The sequence below is a fragment of the Phoca vitulina genome, unplaced genomic scaffold (assembly GCF_004348235.1).
Source record: "Phoca vitulina isolate PV1807 unplaced genomic scaffold, GSC_HSeal_1.0 scaffold5, whole genome shotgun sequence".
NCBI lineage: Eukaryota > Metazoa > Chordata > Mammalia > Carnivora > Phocidae > Phoca > Phoca vitulina.
In genome coordinates, this window is record NW_022589708.1 from 67,855,623 (window position 1) to 67,883,485 (window position 27,863).

At 40.2% G+C, this 27,863-nt stretch overlaps 1 protein-coding gene and 1 long non-coding RNA gene across 2 annotated transcripts in view; one reads left to right on the forward strand and one right to left on the reverse strand.

Moving 5' to 3' along the window:
• Positions 1 to 4,967, reverse strand: part of LOC116631732 — a 57,180-nt gene extending 52,213 nt beyond the window's left edge. Inside the window, exon 1 of the long non-coding RNA XR_004299251.1 lies at positions 209 to 4,967. This is a non-coding gene — a long non-coding RNA (uncharacterized LOC116631732). The remainder of the gene's footprint in view (positions 1 to 208) is intronic.
• Positions 1 to 27,863, forward strand: part of STARD13 (StAR related lipid transfer domain containing 13) — a 226,214-nt gene that overhangs the window by 403 nt on the left and 197,948 nt on the right. The gene's annotated exons all lie outside the window — the stretch shown is intronic.

Here is a 27,863-nt window from a genome sequence, read left to right on the forward strand (position 1 = left end):
CCGCCCGGCCCGCCGCGGCGTTGGGTTCCCCCGCACAGGCTTTTCCGAGTCAGGGGTTGGGCCGAGCCGGCCGCGCTCACCCCCTCCCGGCCCGGCCCGAGCGCCCGCGCTGCCCGCGCTGCCCGGTGGGTGTGGGTTCCACCCGGCGCGCGCGCTGACAGCCCAGCGGGGCGCTACACGCGGGGCCGAGAGCCGCCGCCGGGCTTACCTGGCGCGTCCGCCTTCGGGCGTTCGCTCCGCCCGGCTGGCCCCTGCTCCGCCGCCTTCCACCCAGGGAATGAATGAGTGCCCAGCCCAAGGGGCCCTCCACGAGGGCTACCTCTCTTCCAACGTCGCCTTTTCCACGCAGGGCACCTCCACTGCGTGTCGGGGGTGGAGGCGGGGGGGACAAAGCAAGGGAGAATAGCCAAAGTTCTGGGAGACCAGATGTTTGGGGGGTAGAGGGGCAGGATTTGGGGAGACAGGTGGACAGCTGTTGGTGCAAGTAGGTGGCTGCCCACAATCTCTGCCCTGCTGTGAATCGGGCTCTCCTGACTTTGGGATTCAGAAGAGGGACCTCTCTTTTGGAATCTATTGCCCAGGAACTCGAGGAAGAGAAGAGGTGATTATTCTGAGCTAGGGGGTCCTTAAGAATCCTTGCTTGGGTCAGAAAGCCAGCCTCCTCCTTAGCACCTCCCCCAGCCTCCCCACGCTGTGACCTTACTTCTGTGCTTGCTCCATGGAACCATCTCCTTGTAGGGCCACGGATGCAGTGAGTGGTCTGAGCCTTCTCAGAGCCCTCATTCAGAGCTGTAGGTCGAGTTAGTCACCGCATCATACCTGCCCCAATAAGGGAAAGCCGCCCTACGCACAGTTGCAGAGCAGTGGAGGGTTTAGGATCACTTTTCCCAAGGGCTGGCTGCTAAGAAGATGTTTCCGGGGTTGGGGGAAGTGTGGTTGGAAGGGTCCCTGGGCTGACCACCAGCCCAGTCTCTGGACCTTGTTGCCTCCTGTCTCTCCAGCAATATCTCCTGAGTTGGTCAGTGACCACAAGGATGGAAGAGAGTTCTAGAGAAGAAGAAGGTATGAAGTCTGGACAGAGGGAAGGGATGCCAAGGGTGAGATGGGAGATTTAACCTTCTCTGGGCTCCTCCCCTTTTCCTTAAAGTGAACTGTAAACTAGTCTGCTGGATGTTCTGCCCCTACACTCCTGCAGCCACCTCTCTCCATCAGCCTGAGGGCATTCTGGAGTAGGTGCCCAGAGTCTGTATATCCTTGATCCTTGGGTCCTTATCACTCTAACTGGTCAAATCAGATATAGGGATCACCGATGATATCAACACTCAATGTTGTCAGCATAAAATGTTCATCCCATGTTTCCTGTCCCAACAGAGTGGCCCCGTTTAGTAAGCACCCAAGAAAGAAACAGACTTTTCGGTCTGGACCCAGAAATAAGCTGTGGTAACTAGTAGGTTTGACGGTTGATTTTTAAAGACGTGTAAGTACATTGCAGACCTCAATTAATAACCATTAGTAACTTTCCCTGTTACCGTGCTAAATTGTATAATCTACATGATGGATGGTGTCAGAGAAATTTTTGTGGTCTAGTAAATGTTTGTTGCTTCATAACTTCAGAATGCTCACTGCAAATGTCTCTTTCATAGCTTCTGTTATTTAAGTTTGTTAAGTTTGTTAAGTTTGTTAAATCAATGGATCTTCAGGAAACAAGTCTTTCCAGGAGGGCTGCCAAGGCTGTGCTGGGTTTTTATAGAAGCTGAGGCCAAAGATGACTGCAGCCCTGTCTTTTTCAAAAAGAGATCTGGGAAGGAAGAGAGTGAAATGTAAAGACTGAAAACCATGAAGGCTGTCCAAGAAAGTCATCTATTCACACGAACTTTAGGCATTGCAGTTCAGTTAAGGTGGTGGAGAGAAAAAGTTTTGATTCTGGGAAATAAACCAGTGGTAGAGATTTTAAGATCATGAGTATAGGGATATTAAGGCTAGAAGTGGCTTCAGAATGGTAAGTTCTCCAGAGTAGTGCAATTATTTTTTTTAAATAGTGGTATGAGGTTTTAAAATGTTTAATCAGAATATTAATATCTGCTTACCCATAATCTGCTTACCACTCTGCTAACAGTGGATGCCAGTGGGTTATTCAACTAGCACCAAACAATCCTCTGTGAAGCAGACTTCAGCTTCTGCTTCTCGAAGCAAGCTGGGATGCTTGCCACAAAACCAAGCCAACTCCATGAAGGAGCTTTTAGATGCAAATTGATTTTCTTAGGTTTTCTTGCTAAGGTAGCTGAAATATGGAACTTTGGCCATGAGACACTGAAATACTTAAGTTATTAATGTTGGCATCAATTCTAGGTGAAAGTGTTCTTCATTTGTAAAAGTGTTCTTTATATGGTTCTGTTCACAATATCAGAATAACCAACTATTGAATGTATCCCCAGAGAGGATCCACCCTGCCAAGACATGATAGTGGCCTTTTTTTTTTTTAGGGTTTTTTTTTTTTTCTATCAGATAAAAGTTGTGTGCTGGGATTTCTTTAATTTCCCTAAAATTTTCTTCTTATTACCTTTAGTCAATAGGACAGTGTTCAGAGTGCCTTATAACAAACTCACATTTATTGTCTAGAGCATCCTGAAGGTGTTTGAGTCTCCCTTTCACTCCTTTACACCCGAAGGAAGGAAATCCTCATTCTAACTCACTCTTACTTCTCTTCATGAAAGGCTGTCTTGTCAATGAGACAGAAAGACAAAAAATAGAACTGTGTAACGATACTGAAGCCAGTAGATTTCTGTGCTGTGGGGCCACATTTAGGAAGGAAGGGATTATATATAATCAGAAAAAGCACTTCTTAACACATGTCACAACACAGGTAATGAAACCAATAGAAGGACAAGATGTGAATGGTGTTCAAATATGTCCATTTTATTACAAAATTAAAAAAGGGGTAAGCTAAAGAAGGACTGATATTGGGAGCTTTTCTTGGGCCTCCAATTTTGTAGTAGCTGCTAGATTTTCGTCAGATTGTGGCATTTTTGCCAATGCATACTTCTTAATTTTCCAAGACCCTAAACCCCATCGGGGTCAGCAAGAGTCTTTCTCACCTGCTATCTCAATATTGATTATTCTAATAATGGTGGTGATTATTATTTATTCCCAAGCTGACAAAGTTAGTGTTCAAGGCAGGATTCTAATGCAGGTTGTCAGAAGTCAAAGGCCAGCTGTGCCCATTTTGTCTGATACAACACTTTATGGAGACACATGGACCTCAAATCCTTTCTCCAAGGCTGTCACTTGCAGTTATTTTAAAAAAGAATAACAAAGTTAACTGGAAAAATTGCTCTTTTTTTTTTTTTTAACTCTTGGAGTGACAAAGATAGCCCTACATCTAAAATTATTGGCCCCCTAGTCATCCTGTTGGGCTGGTTAGTGTGTGGGCTTATGGAGATTTGAAACAGCCATACCTCTAGCTTGTCCCGGGCCCCGATGTGGTGTGCCTTGCCCACTACGATCACTCTAAGAAGCCAAGGGCTGCAAGAATGAGATGCTGTCATAAAGCCTAAATGTAGGTTTCTTCAAGGTGGGTGAGTGACAGGTTCTTTTGGCTTCCCCAGATCTCCAATCAGCCACCACTGATGACAATCCTTAACTTTTATAGCATCATTAAGTTCTGTAGATAGCAGCATACCCTTCAGCTTTCAGTGTTTGTAAGCAGCTTGAGCTACTTTTCAAATGTGAAGGTCTGAGAAAATCCAAATGAGTTTTCTAAAGCTTTCTGCTCCTTTATTTTAAAACCCCACTCTATTTTAATGGAAATGTAATCCATATGTTTGATTCCTTTATACTCACATAACAGTGTTTAGGTAGCTTGTGAACTAATTGATGTCCAAGTCTTTTGATCTCTTTTATAGTCTCATTTTAAATCATTTCTCTTAGACACAGGAAGTTCTATTGCTGCCAAGAATAAACTAACTTAAACACTGAAAAGTTTGAGTTTCGATTAGAAACACTAATTCCACCAAATTTCAGTGAGTTCTAGTCATGTTAAAACAGGTTCACTCATTCTCAGAGTCAACAGTAGCATCCTGTGATGTGATGTAAACATGAGATTGGGACTTTAATGCAGAGTGGGATCAAGAATAGAACATGGGCCATAAAAGAGTTCCTTATTAAAATCTAAATGTGTTCCTTGATATCAAAAAGTACAGGATGATGCTAGCTGATATTTTTCATGTGTTTTATATCAGAGTCCTTCCTTTTTATTATCACTTGCCTGTGAGGAACAAGCCATCCTACCCTGTCAGTCTTTTTTTTTTTTTTTTAACATCTCTTGAAAGGAGAATATATTTAGATGTGATTTATATTAACAGTGACAAAAAAATCTAAGTACACAGTTAAGATCAGAGAGAAGGAAAGCATATCACTTATATCAGGGTTCTTAGCTACACATAGAATCATCTGGAGCCTTTCACAAATATCAGTGCCCTGGCTGCCTCTTAGAGATTCTGATTCCGTTTAGATAAGGCCTGGGGATCAGCATTTTTTCAAGCTCCACAGAGGGTTCCACTGAGTAGCCTGGGCTGGGAGCCACTGACTTACATTAACTACTCGCCCAAGTCTGTGTCTAGCACAAGGTCATACTCTAGGCCCCTAGGGAGAGGTTTGCTTAAGCGGAGTTGGAATGAGCTTGTTATTTTATAGGGGAACAAAAGGTTTGGGACTTGTTGCCAGGGCAAGAAATTTGGATTTGGTTCTGCATATGATAAGGAAGCAAAGGATTTTAAGCAGAAGAATGGCAGGGCCCTGTTAAATTGCCACCAGAGTGGTCTACGTGAGATAAACAGTGACAGGGACGAGGGTCATAGTGTTGGAGAGAAAGGGATAGATTTGGTATATGTCTTGAAAGGAGAGAGACTGATGTGCTGGAGGTGAGGGAGGAATCAAGAACTCCTGGGTTCAGGGACGCCTGGGTGGCTCAGTCGGTGAAGCATCTGACTTCAGCTCAGGTCATGATCTTGGGGTCCTGGGAACGATCCCACATTGAGCCCTGCATGGAGCCAAGCATCAGGTTCCACACTCAGCGGGGAGTCTGCCCCTCCCCCCACTCGTGCTCACTCTCTCTCTCTCTAAATAAATAAAATCTTAAAGAAAAAAAAAAGAACTCCTGGGTTTGTAGTGCTGTAGGCTGAGAGGGGGACCACTGGCCAGATTTGCATGTTGCAGTTGCAAAAGGAAGATTTTTTTGGTTTTGGTTTTTTTGGCATAAGACAGATGAGAAGAGGAGTAAGAAGTTCTCCTTGAGACAGACTAGACCAAAAATGCCTCTTAGACATCCAAAAGTAAAAGTCAAAGAGTTGGATACACAAGTACAGGTTTGGAAGAAAAGTCAAAGCCAGATAAATCTAGAAGTGACTGGCATATAACTACTATAGAATAAAGCCTTAGGTCTAGATGGGGTTATGTAGGAAAAAAATATAAATAAGAGGAGCGGTCAAGGACAGAATCCTAGGGGATCCTTTATTTAGAGCACACTATTGGGGGGCACCTGGGTAGCTCAGTGGGTTAAGCATCTGCCTTCTGCTCAGGTCATGATCCCGGGGTCCTGAGATGAGCCCCGAATACGAATCTGGCTCCTTGCTCAGCAGGGAGCCTGCTTGTTCCTCTCCCTCTGCCGCTCCCCCTGCTTGTGCTCTCTCTCTCTCTCTCTCTGCCTCTCCGTCAAATAAATAAATAAAATCTTTAAAAAAATAAAGCACACTATTTGGATGTGAACTCTTTATATATATACGTGTGCTAAATTTCTGGGGAATTAGAAAAAGCAATACTGTTTCTAAATTCAGCATTCTTATAGCAGAAGAATAGTAATACTGTATTGAATAATCTTTTATGACAGGTTTATTTGGTTCCAGAACTGTTGATGAATAAAAATTAATATAAAAATATGTCTCACTAATAAAATATACCTTTTTAAAAATTTAGATATGTCAATGCAAAGTAAAAATTGAAAATTTCAAATAACATTTGAAGGAAAGACTGCTCAAGTTTGCCCTCATACACAAAAAATAAAAATATGATTAATTAAATAAAAGTGGTTTAGCAGGAATACTTCTATGGTTATTATAACTTGTGCCAACCCCCATAATGAGGTAAAACTTTATATTGGAAAGATGGCTTCTCCAGTGTCATGATCTCCAGAAATAGTCTAATCAAACAATGCTTAACTTGTAAGAAAAGTTCTGTATATTGAAGTTTCCAGGATCACATCCATTTACTGACATTTATCAGTTATGGTTTGTCCATAATAAAGTTGACCAAAGGGAAATTTCTCAGAGAAAAATAGATAATGTCTTAAATTTTTCATTTGTAAGGAGAGTAACTTAAACTTGGCCTAACCTATCCATAGCATACTGGCTCACCTTTAGAAGCAACACATTTCCTCCCAGAATTGGAGCAAGGAAATGATCATGTTCATTAATTGCTGGTGGTTGCTCTGAATAAGACACACAAGCCCCACTAGTTGACTGGAATTCCTTCTAGAAGACCATGTGGTACAATTTTTGTGACTCAACAACTTGATCATTTAGACATGAAGCACATATCTAATGAAATTAATATATACGCCTTCGTTGTGTTTTTTAAATCTTGTGTTGAACAAAACAACTTATAAAGAAAAATTTGCTAGAAGACCTTGTAGTTTACTGGGAGTTTATCCAACGGTATATTTCTATTTTGTTCTTTTGCAAGTTTAGTGATGTTGCAAAATGAAAACAAAAGTGGTTTGAAAAGTGTTACAACATTCCCGGGCTTTTTTCAGAATCCTTGGATGTTTAGTCCTAAAACAGTCGAGCTGAAGGACAAACATTTTTGTCATGTTTGTAGTTAGTCAATAAGTATTTATTGAGCCATGAAATAGCATCCTTGTCAAAGCATGTTGGGACTGTAGTGCAGGATATTAATTTAGTACTGTGGTTTTATCCTGGCAAAGCACATGAATTTTATTATGCTGCTCAAATCACTTAACTCATCTATTTAACCAGAAATAGAGCAAGCTTCCAGAAATTGCAAAAGGACAGTATAGAATGTGCCATAACTACACAATACTGTATTTGCAAATCTGCTGTGTCAAGCCATTTTGTATTCTCAGACAATTTCCTTAGTAACGTCTTCATCCAAAATGAAATTTTCAGATTCTTATGGTTCTGTCATTTTGTGTAATAGAGCGTATTTTACTTATATTCCATCATGGCAGACTGTGTTTGGTGAATACTTTTCTTTCTCCTTTCTATATAGGAAATTAAATGAATACAAGAGGTAATTGTTTTAGAATCCCATGAAAATTAATACATTTACTAGCAATGACATTAAGTCGGAAAGTCTTATCAGATGCTTCTTATTCTCTTTCCATCAGATAAAATGGAAATATTTCCAGGTTCCTTGAAGGATCTTTGAAAGCATTTTCTATTGAAATGTGATATTTATCTAGTGAATGATGTCCTAAAAGTACAAATACTTAACAGTATGAGTTACATTAATGTACCACCACATGGGGATATAGGCATTGTTGCGATGACACATAAGGAAGGCAAGGCACTCTTTCCCCCCTTTGCCTGACAGTGAGTTGCATTCATCCCAGAACTCTTCAAAGATTTTATTTATTTGTCAGAGAGAGAGAGAGAGAGAGAGCACAAGCAGGAGGGAGTGGCCAGCAGAGGGAGAAGCAGACTCCCTGCTGAGCAGGGAGCCCGAGGCAGGGCTCAATCCCAGGGTTCTGGGATCATGACCTGAGGTGAAGGCAGACGCTTAACTGACTGAGCCATCCAAGCACCCTCATCCCAGAACTCTTCAAAAACAATGATAGATTGCACCTTTCCTAGCCATGAGGAGTTGTCCCCATGGTCTTGGAAATAAATTACATCTTTATTTTAGTCCCAAGAAAAGACGAGCAATTGTTAAAGTAAAAACAACAACAACAACAAAACTTTCACGTATTTCAATATAGGCTGTTTTATTCTTTCTGGAAAGAAAGAAGAGAGGCTTTGTGCCAAGTGTTTGGTTTTTTTTTTTTTTTAAGATTTTATTTATTTATTTGACAGAGAGAGACACAGCGAGAGAGGGAATACAAGCAGTGGGAGTGGGAGAGGGAGAAGCAGGCTTCCCGCCGAGCAGGGAGCCCGATGCGGGGCTCGATCCCAGGACCCTGGGACCATGACCTGAGCCGAAGGCAGACACTTAATGACTGAGCCACCCAGGCGCCCCAAGTGTTTGATTTTTTTGTTCTGAAATCTAAATCAAAGCAATAATGACAAATGAAAAAGAGCAGTCTTAACCCTTTAGCATAGTGGTAGAAAAGGGATTGAAGTTATTTGAGATGTCATGTGTATAAAATCACAGCTGTGTGAAGGTGATCAGCATCTGTGAAATTAGCATCACTTCAGACATAATGTTGATACACAGATTTGCCGCAGCTATGGCTACAGCATTAGGAGCATAGATCGCGTGTCATTTTAACTTTTGGCGCATAATGTAGTGGAGGGCACGATTCATGGTATTTGGGCATGATGGGAGGTTATTGGCATGGCATCATGATCTAGTGGTTAAGAGCAGCTACTGGAGCCCAAAACTACATGGGTTTGAATCCTGCCTTCACTACTTAAGCAGTGGGCCTTTGGGAAAGATAAGTAATCTCGATGTTCCTTAGTTTCCTCATCTTTAAAAAGGAGGAAAAGCATAGTACTTAGCTCATTATGATATTCTTAATAACATTTTCTTTTTCTCTAGCTCATAGGGTTGTGATGAGGATTAAATGGGTTAATATTTTCAACTCCTTAATAAACATTGTATGAGAGTTTATATAGATAGATACACACCCCCTCCACTGACCCCTGCACAGTCAGAATTCCAGGTATAACTTTTGACTGCCCCCAAAACTTGCCTACTAATAGCCTGTTGTTGACCAGACTAATAACATAAACAGTTAACACATATGTTGTGTGTTATATATATTATATACCGTATTCTTACAATAATGTAAGCTAGAGAAAAGAGCAACAGAGACGTATTTCCTGGTAAAGGAGATGCTTTTAGCTCCAACCCTAACCCACTCACCCCTTCATACCTGGATTCATCAGCCTCTTCCCATATCTAATGAACCCATTCTAGATCCCATGTTCAGGGATTTCCAAGTGCTAAGACATTAGCCTCACTCTCTTTGTCCTGAATGAGATAAAAAAAAAAAAAAATCATATACTACATATGTTGTGAGCATGGTTGACAGCATCTTGTGTAATCCACTGGTGTTATAGCATGAATCATTCATTATATTAACGCTTTGTCTTTCTGAAAGATCATCAGTTAAGGTTTGTTCATCAAAATTACCATCGGCTTTAGAGCTATGCAACCACGAATTCATTCCCATGCCCTTGGCCTAAATGAAATTTGATGGAGACCTAATTAAAATGAGAGAAGTTAGACTAGATAATCTCTAAGGACCCATTTAGCTTTAAAGATCAATGAGTCTGTAAAACTAGACCATGCATCTAAAAGAAACTTAATGCCCTAAGTCTTTGAGTTCCCTTTCTGTGTTAGATTTTCTAGGATGTTCTGAGAGGGGAGAGGGCAGAAGCCCAGAAGCATACCCCAGGATGCCTGCCAGTGCCATTCTCCATGCGGGTCTGCTTACATAGCCTCCATCAAGAGCAACAGCTTATAATTGGTACTTTCTGTAATTGGAGCTACCCCTGCCAGAACTGGAGATGGAAGAAGGATGGCGGCCAGCTGGGAGTCCTGGGCCTGCAAACATCTGTAGAACCCCGACAGCCCCTGTACCACGCGCAGGCAGGGCCCCAGCTTAGAAGGCCTCCGTCCTTGGTTTAATGCTCTTCTGTTGCAATTTTGAAATTATTAACAATTGCTGAATGGAGGGCCCCCATTTTCATCTTGCATTGTGCCTGGCAAATGATGTAGCTGGTCCTACATTCTGGGAAAGCCGGGCTCCTGTAGCATCATGCCTTGATTTGTGGGTTCACCTTCATTGGTGGTTTGGTGGTGTTTGAGTAAGATAAAAGGGATGCATAGAATCACAGGATATTAGATTTGGAAGGGACCTTGGAAGGCTTCCTTTGAGTATCTGCAATCTATAATCCATGTGCTCTGTGCCCCATGCTCTTGGGGAAGGTGATCTCCCGAGAGAAAGTATGTTTGTTTTATTTTATTGTTTATTGATTCTGACAGCATCATTATGAAATAAAGCAATAACATTACCCCTGGTGTTTACACAGTTAAAATGATTATATTTTAGTTATTACATACATTGAAGGAAATATTTTAATTAGTTTTTTTTAAGGTAGTGCAGTGCCTAGGTGTGGAATAGGAAATTGGGACAAACTATGCAACTCTTGGTAATCTAGATCTTCAGATCCGAGGCTTGTTTTGAAAACTTCTTAATTAAGCTTTTTCTTAATTAAAAATTTATTTGCAATACCCATAATAGATTAATTCATTAAGCCACTGCTATTAAAACCATTAAGGCTATTTCCTGTGTAGGTTCATCTAGGGCTACTTACTCAGAAAAGGAAATTAGGAGAGGTAGTAATAGAACCTATCATTTATCACCAGGAATTTTCAGCCCGTATCTACTAACATTGTTTTGTCATTATGTCCATCTGTCTCTGTGAAAAACACTAAAGCTGACTAGAGTCCAGTCTCATAGAAGTGCACAGGTTAAATCCTTCTTTGCTGACGGAAGCTGTACATAGAACTCCCGTTTAATGATGTTTTTTAAAAAGGACATTTTTCTTTGTTTGAAATTAAGTTTATTATTTAATGCAAAGTATTTCTGCAATTGACTAAAAAAGAGTGCATTTTCATTTGCTCTTAAGCTACTTCAAAGAAGAGTGTGTTTGCATAGTTCTGAGTAGTAAATAAGTAGGCAGATACTGTCCCTCATCAGTGGTTTCAAGACCATGTTGTAGGAAAGGAGACCTGCTGACCGCACGGTCCTTGTTCTAAGGTGGGCACAGGTGCTATTCCACAAGGAGAGTCAAGTGCCTTGGGAAGCTCCTTCTGTATGTTTCACTCTAAACATATGAGAAGTGTGAGAGATATAAACAGCTTTACCAAAGAGACCGAACAAGCTTGACTTTCCAGATAAAAAAATCTGTAGGAGTCAATTAAACCTTCCTAGCACAGTCATCAGAATTCAGAAATTCAAACACTGTCACTCTGGACAGAGTCTCCTGTATCAATACTCGAATATAATGATTTACGCAAGTGTCTGTATTCGCACCTAAGCCACAGCCTCCTCCAAGGAAGAGATAGTGTCTTATTCACTGTGGATAGTCCAGTTGCCTTCACAGAGTAGCTGGGACAAGGAACGTGCACAATGAATGTCTGTTGAGTGAATGAATTAATGATAATTATAATAGTAACAGCAAACCTGCGCTGGCCCCCATTGTGTTCGAGGCTTTATGCTAAAGACTTCATGCATTTTCTCATTCGATGCCCAGGCTGCAGGGTAAGGACTACCAGCCTCCCTGTTAGCACACACAGCAGCTTGCAGTTAGCCCTTAGAAAAGGGCTTCTTCTCCGGGCCCATGAATTAGAAAAAGGTGCCTCCTCTGAGATAATGCAGCCCCAACGGCATGCAGCCAAGGGAGTGTACCCTGGGCTGAATTTCAGCCTGCGTGGCCCCCCTTGGCTGCTTGCTCTGTGTAAGGCACAGCCTACACGGTTGTACACGGGGGCCCAGCGTACTAACATTATCCCCAGCTTATGCAAGAGGAAACTAAGGCTTGGAAAAGTTAAGTAACTTGTACCCTGAAGACTCGAGGAGTCACAGTGTAGTGCTTAGGAAGGGGTCACTGTTCAGGGGTGTCATTGTGACAATATGGAACCATTTTCAGATTACCACAGGTGTTGCCCCAAGGTTGTATTAGATGGGAGCTGACCATGGCATCCGGAATCCCAGGGCCCCCATGATAATAAAGGTGATGTTAACGATGATCCTGAATATTTGTGTAAGACTTTACAGTTAAGTGCTTTTCCATTAAGGTAATATAACAGTGGCTTAAAATCATTCAGTTCTCGCAGAAGTCCTCCGAGAAAGGTGGGGTAGGTGCTGTGATCTCTACTACATAAAGAAGACGGATGAGGATAAGTAAAATGATGTGACTACCCAAGGTCCCATGGCCAGTGAGGGCCAGCGGGGGCTTGGGGTCCAGGCTCCTATACTGGGACTCGGTCTTCTGGTCACTTTGCCGTTGCCCAGTGTGAGCTCTGCTCTGTAAGGTATCAGTTGCTGTTAACGAAACCCATGGCTCCCAAACCTGACTGGGCATCAATACCACTGGAAAATCTTTTAAAATACAGGCTCCTGGACTCCTCACCAGATCCAATGAATCAAAATCATCCCTGGGGGAGCAGTATAACGTACTCTTGTGTGTGTGTGGTGGTGGGTGGGGGAGAGGGCTGATCCGTAGCATACATTTTTAACAAGCCTCCTAGGTGATTTTTGTTGTTTGTTTACAGCCTGTCCTCTCACCAGTGAATGGAAATGGCTTTAAACTCTCATGGATATTTCAGGCTCCATGCCTTGTGCTATTCAGTGTCTTCTAGTCTAATACTTTTCTCTCTCGTTTCTGCCTAGCTAGATCTTAGCCATTTTCAAGGGCTCGGTCAAGTCCTTCATGATTTTGTTGCTAGTGCCATTCTGACTATGCCCATTCCCACCTCCAGATGATCCCCCCCTTCCATATCTAAGTGCCCCTCAAGGAGTGAGAGGGTGGGAGCCCCGCGAAGGCCTGCTGCATGCCAGGCCCCTGATTCAGTGTTTTCCTACATGTCATCATGTGAACCATCACAGCAGACGCTGAGGTCATGATTATCATCCCCAATTTAAAGAGGGGTAAGTGAAGAAACTTGGCTGAGGTCAGCACAGCCAAGAGAGTACATAGTCTCATTTAGCTGCAAGTTTCTGCTTTTCTGTTCACTCTGCTGAGTGTTTCAGTCTTCAGAAACCAGAACAATTTCTTTTGTACTATAATTGAGAAATTTTGTCTTACATTTTTAAAAAAAGTCTTTTACCTCCTACTGTATAATCCACATAGTAAAATAACCTAATTGTTGAAGAAATAAAAGAATGAGTGCCTTTTCTTCTTTTGTGAAATCACTTCCTAGCCAGCTTCGGAAAGTTGAACTGATATTGAGACATGATGTTTACTTATTCAAGCTCTTTAATATTATGAGGAAATTCCAGCCAACATTCTACGCTCTTCTTTCTTTTAACTCAAAAAAATCATGAAATATTAGAGCATATGGAAGCCTTGTAGATTATCTTGTCCAGGCCATTCATTTTACAAGAGTCGATTGAACCTCAGAGAGATTCAGTTAATTCAGTTCCAGGTCATGTGTCTCATTGGTGATAAATTTGAGATTAGAGTGCAGCTCCATGTCACACCAAGCGACTTTGGGGATTGTAGGTGAATTCATACTTGGCCATCCATCCATTTGTAAGCAAGATGCCCATTTTTGAAATTAGAGCACAAATTTCTTGAGGGAAAAAATGGCACCTTGCCCTCAAGAGCTTTTCCCATAAAGTATGTTTATAAGTGTTTGTTGGGGCAGCCTGCCTCGCTGCCTCATTGACTGAGGGATATTAAAGGAATATAATCACTCCTTCCTAAGTTCCAGGTTTGCCTCTGGTGGCCCCACACCCTGCAAGATAACCTTTCCGTGTCCTCCAGCCTCCTTCCAAGGGGCAGTTGGAAAATTTATAACTAAAGGAAACTAACACTGCTGTTGTCACGTGTTGGGTGAGGAAAATGGAGAAAGCATAGTTGAAATTTAAATAAGGATTTTTCATCTATTTAAGATGGAGATGTTCCCTTTTGGCCATTCTTTTAAAATTATAGAACTATAGCAAAAAAAAAAAAAGTTTCTTTTAATCCCCCAAATCATATGATTCTTTTTTTCACAGTGACTCCAAGTTCTCATTTACTTAACTTATTCAACAAATATTTGTTAAATACCTACCATGCCAAACACTGTCCCAGCTCCTGGGGATTCAAGAGTAAACAAAAGACAAAATCAACACCCTTACTGAGCTTCCATATGAATTGGGGGAGACAGATCATACTGAACAAATATATAATATGTGTTACAAATAACACAGTATGAAGAAAAACAAATGAGCTGGAGAATGAAAGGGAGTGCTATTTTGGATCCAATGGTCAGAGAAGATCTCTCTGGGGAGGAGGAAATTGGAGCAGAGACATTCAAACATCTAGGGCAAAGAGTGTTCTAGGCAGAAGGAATAGGATGTGGATCAGTCCTGAAGCAGGAGGGCACGGGTGTGTTTGAGGAAAGGCAAGAATGCCGGTGGGGCTTGGGGTACAGTGATTGAGTGGAAGAATGATAGGAAAAGGGGTTGACAGATAGCCAGGTCCTCTGCAGCCTTATGGCCTGGGAAGGAGTCCCGATATGATCTTAGGTATAATTTGCTATGTACAGTTACCTGGTTTATGATGTAAAACTTGAAAAGAAAAGGCAATAGAGTCCAAGAGTGGAAGCAAAAAGACATTTTAGAAGCCTCCTAGAAATATCAAATTAGTTAATATCTCAGTTATAAAAAAATTTCTTAGTTGCTAGTCACATAGGGACCCATTGCTTAATTAAAAAGGAGAGAATAACTTCTGGCCCTCAATTTTTTTTTTTTTTTTTACACAAATGGAAGGAATTAGTTAGATTCATTCATTCACTCATTCAGAAACATTCATTTAATGAATATCATATTCCAGATGCTCTGCTATGCTATGCCCCAAGCATAAAAAGATAAAAAAGACACTGAGTCCTACCCTCAAGGACTTATAGACAAATGCAGCTGCAGCAGCAGAATACACAGGATGTAAAGGTAGATCGGAGGATGGAGTGAACTTGGCGTGGCTTTACCGAGCAAAGGAGATGACCCTTGAGTTGGGCCTTAAAGGAGAGAAATTCCACTCTAAGGGAGGGAAAAGGAAAGCACTTGCAAAGAAACAGAGAGGCATGAAGCTGCATGAATAATTTTTAGATATTGATTGATGAGACCTTGGGTCAAGAAGGAGAGCAGGTGAGGGGCGCCTGGGTGGCTCAGTTGGTTAAGCCACTGCCTTCAGCTCAGGTCATGATCCTGGAGTCCCAGGATCGAGCCCCGCATCGGGCTCCCTGCTCAGCGGGGAGTCTGCTTCTCCCTCTGATCCTCCTCCCTCTCATGCTCTCTGTCTCTCATTCTCTCTCTCTCAAATAAATAAAATTAAAAAAAAAAAAAAAGAAGGAGAGCAGATGAAGAAAACTGGAGAGGTGGGCAGAAGCCAGATGATGAGTCCGTGGATTTCATGAACCATGACCTCCAGTGCTGTCTCAGATCGTCTGTAAATTCTTTTCTAGCTCTAGGACTTTATCATCACATGAATCCAATTTCCTTTTTCCATTAGTGTTTGAGGTAAGCATCACCAGCGCCTGTTTATGTCTATATTTATCTTTTTAAAGTGACCTTGCTCTACAACTTTAAAGAATAACCGTGAGGGCCTCTTTCCTTGCATAGGTGTTTGCGAAGAACCAGAAGTCTCCTGTGGCTTTTAATGATGACTTTAGTTAAATTAGCAGAATCTACAGGAATTCCCAGTTTCCTACATTGCTAGTAGGGGCTTTTTCACTCCACATCTTGGTACAGTTGCTTGGATTTCCACGTTTACAAGTTAAAACGAGTGTCCAATATACATGTGGTTTATGACAGAGACTTGGTAGTCTATGATTTTCACAGTGAAACTAATATGACTTCTTGATCAGTTTTTCAGAGGACTTTTGGGCTATAGTTACTTTAGAAGGACCCTCTTGAAAAAGAGATCTGAAGTGGAACTCAAAGGCTGTATTTACTCATTTATAAGCATTTACTGATGACCTGCTTTGGGCAAGATTGCATACCGTGTACTGGGGACCCAAAAATGAGTAAGATAAAATTCTTTCTTTCAAGGCACTTACAACTATTAATGACTTCTTATAATTCTTATAAGAAATCTTATAACTCTCTGACTTTACTCTAGACACAGAATGGTTTTATGTCAATGATTAAAAAGGTTTTATAAAATTTCATTAAAAATAGTTGAGTTCTTTGATTATGCATAAGCTCAGCCTCTCCTGGAAAGCTGAATTTATTTATCTAACACACTGACTAGAAGCAAGGAGGAGAAGAAAAAAAAAAAGCCAGAAGAAAAGTACTAATTCATGATGCACAACTTGAGAATCTCCAGTGAACAGCTGCATTGTAACACTTACCCTTTTTGTTCACATGGCCTTGCTCTCTGGAATCCTCAGATATCCATGGTTGCCCGAGGGCTCGTCAAATGTCACCAGGGCAACAACAAAGTAACACACATGAAGCAGCCCCTCTGTGGCATTCTTTATGAAAAGCATTGAATTAAATTATTGCATAACCAATCATCTGCATATGAAAGGGAGTGAACTGTTGGAGAACCCAGCTGGAAACAATGCTGAATTTGATCCCTACCCCCACTGATAACTTACTGGTACCCTTAGAAATCTCGTTGTGACCAGAAGCCCCTTTACGGAATGTGGGAAATATTAATACTGTACTTATGACCTCAAGGGGATTGTGAGCTAAATTAGGGAGATTGTTGAGATGGTCATAGAAAAACTCCCTTCACCCTTTCTTGGTCAAGCTTGCAAAAAGATGGAGGAATTTCCCACTCTGGATGAAACTGTTGCTCCCCACGAAAGAGATCCTAGCAAAACAGATGACAGCTACCCTGATTGAGTCTTATCATGTACCAGACACTGTGCTAAGCACTTCACATGCATAATTTTAATTTCATCCTAATGACCTATACTAGTGTCAGTGTTATTAAAGTCCTCATTTTATAATGGAGACATTTAGACTGGAAAATGTATGTGATTCTTGGCCCGGCTTCTCAAGGCTAAAGAGTATCCTGAAGCAAAGAATTAGGACCAAGTGATCTGTCTCAGGAGCCCTCAAACCTCTGTACATATTAGTTTAGAGGAAACTGTATCACATCACATCCTCCATCACCATTATACCTGGCTACTGCTTAATCTAGGTAGAAATCTTTATAGTAGGAAAAACAATTCCTACAGACTATGTATATTAATTCAAGAAAGCTTGTGGAGAAAAAGTGTATAAAAAATAAACATGATGTTTTAGGCTTGGTTAAACCAAAATAAGACAGATTTTGGAAAATGTCCCGAAATATTTACATACAAATGATGTTCCCATTAGTGGCCTTCCCCCTTAGCCCCATAAAGCTTGAAGCTCTTCTTGGGTATTGCCAGCTTATGAACCACGTGGGAAGAAAACGAGTCTCACTTCTGTTTGTTTGGATTTCAGTGTTGGGTCCCCGAAGAAAACCACTCACCTGCTTTTCACCAGAATTTTCCGTGAAAGACTTAACTATTTTAAAGAACATGTCCATTTTCAGAGTGCAAGAAATGGGCACCACTAACATGTATTTGAAGGGACAGATTTCCCCCCTTTTAAATTTTATTTATTTATTTCTAATTATAAAAATAGCGTGTTGATTATAAAACTAACATGTTGATTATAAAACTAACATGCCGATTATAAAAAAGCACCTGAAGATAATCACTACATACTTCTAAAGTGTTTGAAAATATTTCAAGCAAGCCAGCCAGCATTTTTAAAAATAAATGTGATCTCCTACGAGAATTCTTTTAATGGGGACAGCAGATACATGCCTCTTACAGGTATTTTTTAAATGGTAACACTGCTTTATAATCACATAGCTAATGTGCTGTTTTAAGATTGAAGCACGATTTGTGGATAAATATATAGGTATTTCTTAGCTGCACCATATTTTTCAAGAAAAATTATAATAGCTACAACTTTTTGAGTGCTAACCACGTTCCAGGCACACAAGTTATTGTATTTAATACTTAAAACAGGCCTAGCAAGTCAGCATTATAGTCATTTTTCATGTGATACAACTAAAGTTCATGGAGGCTTAGGAATTAAGCAGAGTCTCACGGTTAGGGCTGTCTTTCTTGAAGACTCACGTGCTCACCCATGAAGCTTCCACAGAAGAGAAGCACAGTTATTTCTGCCTAGAGGGAGAATAAACATACAAATTAAGTTATTAACATGACCACTTGGGTGTTAATGGACTACTGGAACTAAGATGAGACACGTTCTTCAAATACTAACTAAGAGAACCTGTGTGAAAGCATCTAGACAAAGTCATTTAATACTTTCTCAACTTTTAGTACAGAAGAATCATCTGAGGGGCTTTTCAGTATACCTAATCTAGGATCCACCAGTTAGAAAGTCAGGTTAAACAGAGAGGGGTCCAGGAACCTGCATTTTTAAGATGTTTTCCAGAGAATTGTGAGGCTATAGATCTAGGGGACCCTCTTCAAAAACCCCCACTTTATTACACAGCAGATGCTCTCAACATGATTTCCTTTCCTTTCCCTAAATGTCTGAGTACATACAGGAAGAAAACCAAAAACAATAGTTGAAAACAAGAGCTCAAGGTCATAGGGTATTGTGTCTGGTTTACATCGGGTTATCGGAATACACCAAAATGAAATTTTATTTCAAATTTAGCCTCTTACCTTGATGGCCTCTTTGTAAAACTTGGTGTACAAAAGTGGTGGATGAAGAAAGTTCTCACAGAAGCTCTGGTTGGATCAATCTCAGGGTTCTCACAGCATAAGGAGCAGCTAAAGTAATGCCAGGTGGGGATGGGGGGGGGGGTTTCCTGTTTATTTGTTTTACCTATTTAAGATGATTTTATACATCCTGGGATTTTTACAGTTGTTATGAAAGGAAGCTCTTATATTTAACTCTATTGAAATGTAGCACTTGTGTTTTTAGAGGAGGGGAAGGTGGGGATAAATCTCCTTTGCGGTTTTCGTGAGTTAATGAATTATGTTCTTGCAGCTTCGCTTTTCTGCTGTCTATAACAAAGAGTTAGGCTTCATAGGACTGATGATGAATTTCTAAGGTTCATAAATTATGTGTCAGGCAGTTCAGGAGGTGGTATATGCATTTTTTTGGCTTTTTTTTTTTTTTTCTACCTTGTCTTTTCCTATCCTTTGGGCATGCAACATTTGGATGGTTTAATCCAGCCCATAGGGGAATGGGCAAGAGAAGGGATTAAAAATAGAATTCTTTAAAGTACCTCACATAAAAAAGTTTTGTGAAGAAAAGGAGTCAAAATCCTTTTGGTTATACTAAGACTTTATATTAATTTTCATTTTCTTTCCTCTCGATAGAATAATCAAGAGGTAGCTGTGGGCAGAACTGTCTGTTGATAACAGCAAGCAGAGTGTCTGGGAGAGGTTCTTATTTTTTTTTTTTTTCTGGAGTCCCTGACACCTGGCATGTCAGCCATTTTAGGGTTGGATGAAGGTGAGAGATAAGAGTTAAGTTGAACCTTCACTATTCAGCCTCGGTACAAGGTAGTACTGGTTACTAAAAGCACAGTTATGCTCATGATGTTTTCAGAGAGGATGACAAGTGGCCGATGATAAGCAACCTAATGACAAGCTTTTCTAACATGTAGGTTTGGAATCCTTTGCGTTTACTTTTTAAAAAGAGGAAGAAAAAAAAATATATGGGATACCATACATACTTTAGATCTACAAAGAAGAAAAAAAATAGTGGCAGCAAAACAGACCATGGGCCAGTAGGAACGGAATTTATTGCATAGACTGGAGAAGCAGCACCCACTTTCAGAAGGGAGGGCGTTAGGGACAGACTCGACATGGGTATAGGTCAGTAGGTAAAGGTCAATCTGCATGTATTTATTACCACCTTCAGTGTACTCAAAAGACACATACAACCTTTTTATTTTTTTATTTTTTTTAAATGATTTATTTATTTGAGAGAGAGAGAGAGCAGGGGGAAGGGAAGATGGGGAGGGAGAATACCAGGCAGACTCTCCGCTGAGCATGGAGCCTAACACAGGGCTCCATCCCAGGACCCTCAGATCATGACCTGAGCTGAAATCAAGAGTTGGACACTCAACCGACTGAGCCACCCAGGCACCCGACACAACCTTTTTAAAAAGATGATAAAAGTAGAGGGTTTAAGAAAAAAAAATTAGGTAATCCAAATATCTTAATCCGTCAAAAACATACAAATTACCAAATCACATGTAATATCTCGTCATTAGCACTGAGTAAAAAAATAGAAAACCATGAGGTCAGTGGGGGATAGGAAGGTGATGAAATATCAAATACCCCTTTCCCCGAATAATTTACATGAATATTTTCAAGATGTTTTTGTGAACAAGTTGTGGAGGATTTTTTTTAAAAAGAGAAAAACAGTTTTGATGACCGCCTGGATTTTGGAGCTTCAAACTTTAATTCTCTATTCAACATCCACCTCTGGTTCTGTGTTTGGTATACCTGGCTCATAAAGATAGACATTTCAAAATCTATGTAGAATTTTTTAATTCTTGATGAAATAAACCCGGTTTCTAAGTTAGGTATCAGCTCTCACCCTTGGCATAAGGAGCTTTTGTTATGCAGGGCTTGAGGAATGCCCCAGCTGGGGAAATGCCAGTTAATAGATTCAGACAGATGGATTTTGATGAGAGTCTGCACTGTTCACACCCCTTTAGCAAATGTTTTCAAATATTCTCAAGTAACACACTTAACTTGAAAACAAATATGGATTTGCTGACTTTAGAGTCAATAGTAATTATTATCATTAGTAGTATATAAAAATATCTGTTCTGTTTGTGCATATTAGAGTGTTAAATTCGTATGTCACATTATATCTCTAGACCTGTAGCTGCCTTGTACATACAGAGAAAACACACTTTGAATTTAAAACAGGTTTTGGCAGAAAATTATTTCAGCTGTTGTGAAATATAGCACTTTTTTTGTTTTTAACTTCCCTCCCCCATAGAGTCAGAGGGATCGTCAGCTGTGGAAATAGCCTTACGAAATTCCCAAGAGGAATGCAATTTTTTTTCTCTCAGTGGAGACTGTGTAACCAGACCAAAGGGAGTGACGTTGGAATAAAAATCCAACCAGCCCAAGGAGCAAGGGAGCGTTTCTTGCGGGAGTCATTTTATGGAGTCCAGTGCTCTCTTCTTGAGCGTGAGGTGCATGTGTTGCCAAAGCCCATTCTTCCTGGCATTAACTTAATTGAAGGCCAGAGAACCAAGTTTAAAGTATAGGAAGATGGGAAAGCAGGAGGTTGGAGATAGCGCTTTGAAGTGTAAATGTATGCATTACTATATCCAAGGTGCTTTGACGGGTTTGTGGAGGTAGCTGAAAAAGATCTCATCAAACTTGCAGCCCAGGGCTGTGGATTGACCTTCTACAACAAATTGCACACTTAATTATGTAATTACAGTGTGAAAAGTGCTATGTATGAGAAGAAAGGGTGCTGCAGAAGTGTGGCAAGGGACTGAGAGCATCTGGAAGGTTGGAGAATGCTTCACTGAAGAATAGAGTTTGAGCTAAATTCTAGAGCCCGGTATCTAGTAGAAGTTCCTTAGAAAGGAGAATTAGAAAAGGCATGTAAGGCAGTGGGAACAGCATATGTGAAGGCTCAGAATCAGGAAAACTTTGGGTCAGACCAGGGGCAGAAGGCAATTGGTGTGGTTGGAGCAAAGAGAATCAGTGAGGGACAAGGCTAGTGGGTGCCACTAACACAGCATTGCAGATGCCGGGGGGACGGGGGGGGCTTTTCTCATTATATTCTCTGGTACCCTCCATGGTGGTACCCATTTTCTGACTGGAAGAAAAAGTATTGAGCCTTCAAATTAATTCTCTTACTCTGTTTCAGTTCTTGCCTGTGTTTCTATCTCCATCTCTAAATTTCTAAAAAAAAAAAAAAAAAAAAAAGTTTTTGTGTGTGTGTTTCATAAGAAAATCATACCACTGCTTGTCCATAATGGTCTGGCAGTTTGAACTAATTTAATGTCTGCAGTGGCCTTGTATATCTTTCAAAAATGGAATATTAGTTCAAATTAGTAGAAATGTGAACTATATTACATTATCGTAACATATATTGATTTAGCTTTTAAATATAGCAGTCTCTTCTTTTTAACTTCTGGAAGGCCTGATTTAGCAAAAGGAAGATAAATTAACTCTTCTGTACCAAAAGAGAAGGCTTTTAGATCCTATTTCTGAATAGCTGAATAATGTTTCGGCAGCTTTTACATCACATCTGTGTGTGCAACAGCTGTTAGATCATTCCTAAAACCTTCGCATTTGTTCAGGTTTTAAGACGTTCAACATTTTTACGTTGTTTCCAAGTTGTATTTGAAGAAAACATGCCCTTCCAAGTTGCAAAATATATTTTCTAGTTCATTTATTAGGAAAGGGAAATATGAGATACATTTTCTGATGCACTTCTGGTGGCTTAACTTCTCTGTGCAACTATGTGGAGAAGAGCATAAACAAGAGAGGCTGGGCTCCTTTCACCTACGGGTCAAGATTTTACCAATCACGTTGTTTGGAAGACTCAGGTTACTAAGACTTCGGGCTGTTTATTTGTGTGTTGTGTGCATTGTGAGGAAATATAAGCCATTCTTGTTGATTGTCATCTTCAGATTTGAAAAGTTATGTAAGTGAAGATACTAGATACAATGGTGAGGAGTAATGTAAAATTAGTAAATGAACTTGATTCCAAAGTGAGATAGAGTGTAAGGCAGTTGCACACGTGCTAATATCAACACCGTGATTAATGAGCGGTGAGTTGATGGTATCTGCTGAACAGAACATTCTTTCACGCACAGGTCACAGCAGAATTAAAAAAAAAAAAAAGAATAAGAGAAAGAAAGAACACAGTCTCTTCTTTATAATTAAGCATAAGTTTAACCTGATGTACAAATACATGTCTCTGATGACACTTGAAAAAAATTTACCAGAGGTAACAAATTAATGCTCTAGAATAACTCAGTTTATAAATACTGAAAACATAGAGGAAAAAAATAAATTCCTATCAACAAGAGTCATGTGTAGAAAGCCTCTGGAAAGAGAGGCTTGGCTGGAGAGGAAGATAAGTAATAAGAACTGATGCTCAGGGGCACCTGGGTGGCTCAGTCGTTAAGCGTCCGCCTTCGGCTCAGGTCATGATCCCGGGGTTCTGGGATCAAGCCCCACATCGGGCTCCCTGCTTGGCAGGAAGCCTGCTTCTCCCTCTCTCACTCCCCCTGCTTGTGTTCCCTCTCTCGCTGTGTCTCTCTCTGTCAAATAAATAAAATCTTAAAAAAAAAAAAAAAAGAACTGATGCTCACTCATAATGAGGTCTAGATAGTAGGAGAGGCTCGGGTATTGTCTGCTACTGACTCCCAGTTGTGTGGCTTTAGGCCAGATACTTCACCACTTGAGCTCAGTTTTCTCATCTGTAAAATGGGACTAATAATCGTGTGTGTGTTTGAATACATATGTAAGAGAATGGGGATGACACAGAGTAAGTGCTTGAAATGGCACTTTTTATTTTTAATTATCTTTATTCACTAATAGACTAATAGAAATCAGGGCTATTAGGTAGAGAATGCCATATACAGAAGTACAAAGGAAGGAACAAACTTCTACTCTTGCCTAGAAGTATTCAGTTGGTTTTAAACAATGGAAATATTATTTCTAGCAAATAAAATACATTAAATATTATTTTACACACACAGGGTTTAATGGTCTCCATAAATTGATTGTGTGCCTTTTAAGTGTCCTTAAAAATCTAGAAATTATTCCAGGCATTCAGAATTAGAAACATGACTAGCCCATGACTAACCCTTAACAATAGGTTTGTAACGGAGGAACGACTGTGTTTTCGCTCACAGGAATGAAGCAGGGTGTCACAGCTTTTACTGAAAATTTGTTAGTCCAGCTTTCCATCTAGATTAGTACACATAGAAAGTCGAGCTTTTGATCATTTCAAAAACTACCTACGTGTAGAAATGTGATTTCAAGAAACATACATAGAGTATATAGTAGAAGTATGCTTTGGGAATTTCCAGGTTCTGAAAAAATTGTGTTAAGTTGAGCTGGGAGAAGGACCTAAAGCTTAGGTAGTATTCAGAGGGATGTCATTTTCTCACATTGGTTGGCTAATCCCTGCAGGTACTACTCCAAGAAACCCTGCCCTGCCCTGCCCTGATCCCAGCCCAGGCAGGACCCTGGAATCCTGGTGTGTTGCCTCTATGGCGTGAGGGGGTGGGGCTGGGGGTGAAAAGCCCCAGGGCAAGAGCTCCTGGCCCAAGTCACTCAGAGCTGACTCTGTTGTCTCATGTATAGTGAATACCTTTAGTCTTTTGTAAGGAGTGAAATAACATTTGGACGAAAATCACTAGATATACCCCTTTCTACAATCTGGATATTCAACAACTGCTCTTTAATTCTAGAAGTAGCCAATGGCAGTAATCACCTGATTTATTTTTATTTTTTTATTCTTTATTCATTTATTTGTCAGAGAGAGAGTGAGAGAGAGAGAGAGAGAGAAAGAGAGAGAGCACAAGCAGGGGAAGCTGCAGGCAGAGGGAGAAGCAGGCTCCTCGCTGAACAAGGAGCCCTACATGGGACTCAATCCCATGACCCTGGGATCATGACCTGAGCTAAAGATAGCCACCTAACCGACTGAGCCACCCAGGTGTCCCACACCTGATTTTGTAAAGATCTATTAATATGCTCCATGATTAGTGCTTGCTACTTACAAAATCATCTAGCATTCAGCTTTACAGAGGAGGAAACGGAGGCAGAATGAGGTGGAGTGACTTGTCTAAGGTCAGGCATTTAGCAAGTGGCTGAGCAGGGCTTTCAGCTTGGACAGTCGGGTCCTTCCAAAGGTGTGCTCTCCTCCATCACACTACAAAGTCTCATCTGTATTGGAAGTATGGTAAGGAGCATAGAAGTGTGTATCTTATCTCTGTTGTGGTTATGTACAAATATTAAGTTTTTGTACAGATTTACAAACATCAAGCTGTGGAACTGAAGGCGACTTTAGAGATCATCCATGAGTCCAACTCCTTTTGTTATAAGTCCTTGCCAAAGACCAGGGAAGGTGAATGATTGACCCACCATCAGTGATCCTGGTAGCGGAAATGAGGCAGGGGCCCAGGCCTCCTGGTTCAATACTTTTTCCATTCCACTGTGTGCTTGTCCAGCTTCACAGAAGATAATTTAATTATTGTTAAAATCACATTTTTTTTAATTTTTTTATTGAGATAGAAGTCACATAAAATTCACCCTTATGAAGTGTATATTTCCATGGTTTTTAGTATTTTCACCAAGTTGTACAACCATCACCACTATCTAATTCTGAGACATTTCTGTCGCCTCGAAATGTTTATTAGAAGTCACACCTGTTTCTCCCTCCTCCCAGCCCTTGGCAACACTAAGCTACTTTCTGTCTCTATGAATTTGCCTATTATGGACATTTCATGTAAATAGAACCATATGATGTATGCCTTTGTGCCTGGCTTCCTTCACTTCATACAATGTTCCCAAGGGTCATCCATGTTGTAGCATGCGTTAGTACTTCATTCCTTTTTGTGACTGAATAATATTCCCCGATACAAATTATACATTTTATTTATCTGCTCATCAGTTGATGGATATTTGGGTTGTCTCCACTTTTCAGCTATTATGAATACTGTTTTTATGAACACTCATGTACATGATTTTGTGTGAACATATATTTTCAATTTTCTTGGATATGTATCTGTTGAGTGGAATTGCTAGGTGATGCGGTAACTCTATGTCTTACTTTTTGAGGAACTGTCCAACTGTTTTCCAAAATGGCTGCACATTTTACATTCTGGGTTCAAATTTCTCTACATCCTAGTCAACACTTTTTATTGTCCAACTTTTTTATTATACCCATCCTATAGGATGTGAAATGGTGTCTTTTTATGGTTTTGCTTTGCATATCCCTGATGAGTAATGATGTTGAGAATTTTTTCATGTGCATTTGTATGTAGTCTTTGGATAAATGTATTTTCAAATCCTCTGCTCATTTTTACATTGAGTTGTCGTTTTATTGTTGAGTTATAAGGCTTCTTTATATTTCTGGATACTAGACTTTTATCAGATATATGAATTGCTTGTATTTTCTCCCATTCTCTGGGTTATCTTTTTACTTTCTTGTGTCCTTTTAATGAAGTACAGTTTATCTGTTCTTTCTTTGATTACTTGTTTCTTTAGGTTTCATTTCTAAGAAACCATTGCCCAATCCAAGGTCACAAAAATCTATACTTATGTTTTCATTTAAGAGTTTTAATAGTTTTGGGGCATTTGGGTGGCACAGTTGGTTAAGCGTCCAACTCTTGGTTTTAGCTAAGGTAGTGATCTCAGCATCGGCTCCATGCAGAGTGAGGAGTCAGCTTGATGATTCTTTCCCTCTGCCCCTCCCCCTCTCTCAAATAAATAAATAAATCTTTAAAAAAAAGTTACTAGTTTTAACTCCTACATTTATGTCTCTGATCCATTTTGAGTTAATTTGTGGATATAGTGTGAGGTAAGGATCCAGCTTTATTCTTTTGCATGTGGATATCGAATTGTCCCAGCATCATTTGTTGAAAAGACTATTCTTTCCCCCAATTGAAATGTCTTAGAATCCTGTTGACACCTTCATTCTTTTTTTTTTTTTTTAAAGATTTTATTTATTTATTTGACAGAGAGAGAGTTAGCGAGAGTAGAAACAAGCAGGGGGAGTGGGAAAGGGAGAAGCAGGCTTCCTGCTGAGCAGAGAGTCCAATGTGGGGCTCGATCCCAGGACCCTGGGATCATGACCTGAGCCGAAGGCAGATGCTTAACCGACTGAGCCACCCAGGCGCCCCAACACCTTCATTATTATATTAAAATGAATAACTGTTCTCTATGAGAGGATAAGTAAATTGTTGTTTTTTGTATTGCTTTCCAAACTGATTGGGCTGTAACCATATCTGTGTAATTCTGTTGCTTCATCTATAAAATGAGAGTGATAATACTTTGCTATAGTACCATTTAAAGTGTATAATACCTTGCTGAAGATGGAGGCCTATATCATATGATGTCCCGATTTTGATGTTGTTTAAAGTCCTTTGAGTCTGACTGACCTGGGTTCACATCTTGGCTCTGTTACATACTAGTTGTATGACTTGGGCAAGTTAAATTTTTGTAAATTTTTATTAAAAGTAATCTCTATGCCCAATGTGGGGCTAGAACTCACAACCCCAAGATCAAGAGTTGCATGCTCTACTGACTGAGCCAGCCAGGTGCCCCTGTAAATTTTATTTTTCATTGAAGTATAGTTGGTATATTAGTTTAGTTACACAACATAGTGATCTGACAATTATGTACATTATAAAATGCTTACCATGAGAAGTGTAGTTACCATGTGTTAGCACACAAAGTTATTACAGTATTATTGACTATATTCTCTATGCTATACTTTCATCCACATGAGTTATTTATTTTATAACTGGAAGTTTGTATCTCTTAAGTTCCTCCAGCTATTTTGCCTATCCCTTCACTCTCTCCCCTTTGGCAACCACTAGTTTGTTTGTGAGTCTGTTTCTCTTTTGTTGTTGTTTGTTGGTTTTGTTTTTTAGATTCCACATATAAGCGAAATCATATGGTATTTGTCTTTCTTGGTCTAACTTATTTTACTTAGCATAATACCCTCCAGGTCCATTCATGTTATAGTGAATGGCAAGATTTCCTTCTTTTTTTTATGGCTCAGTAATATTCCATTGTGTATATATACCATTTCTTCTTATTCATTGATCTATTGATGGATACTTAGATTGCTTCCATATCTTGGCTATTGTAAATAATGCTGCAGTAAACATAGAGGTGCATGTATCTTTTCAAATTAGTGTTTTTGTTTTCTTTGGGTAAAT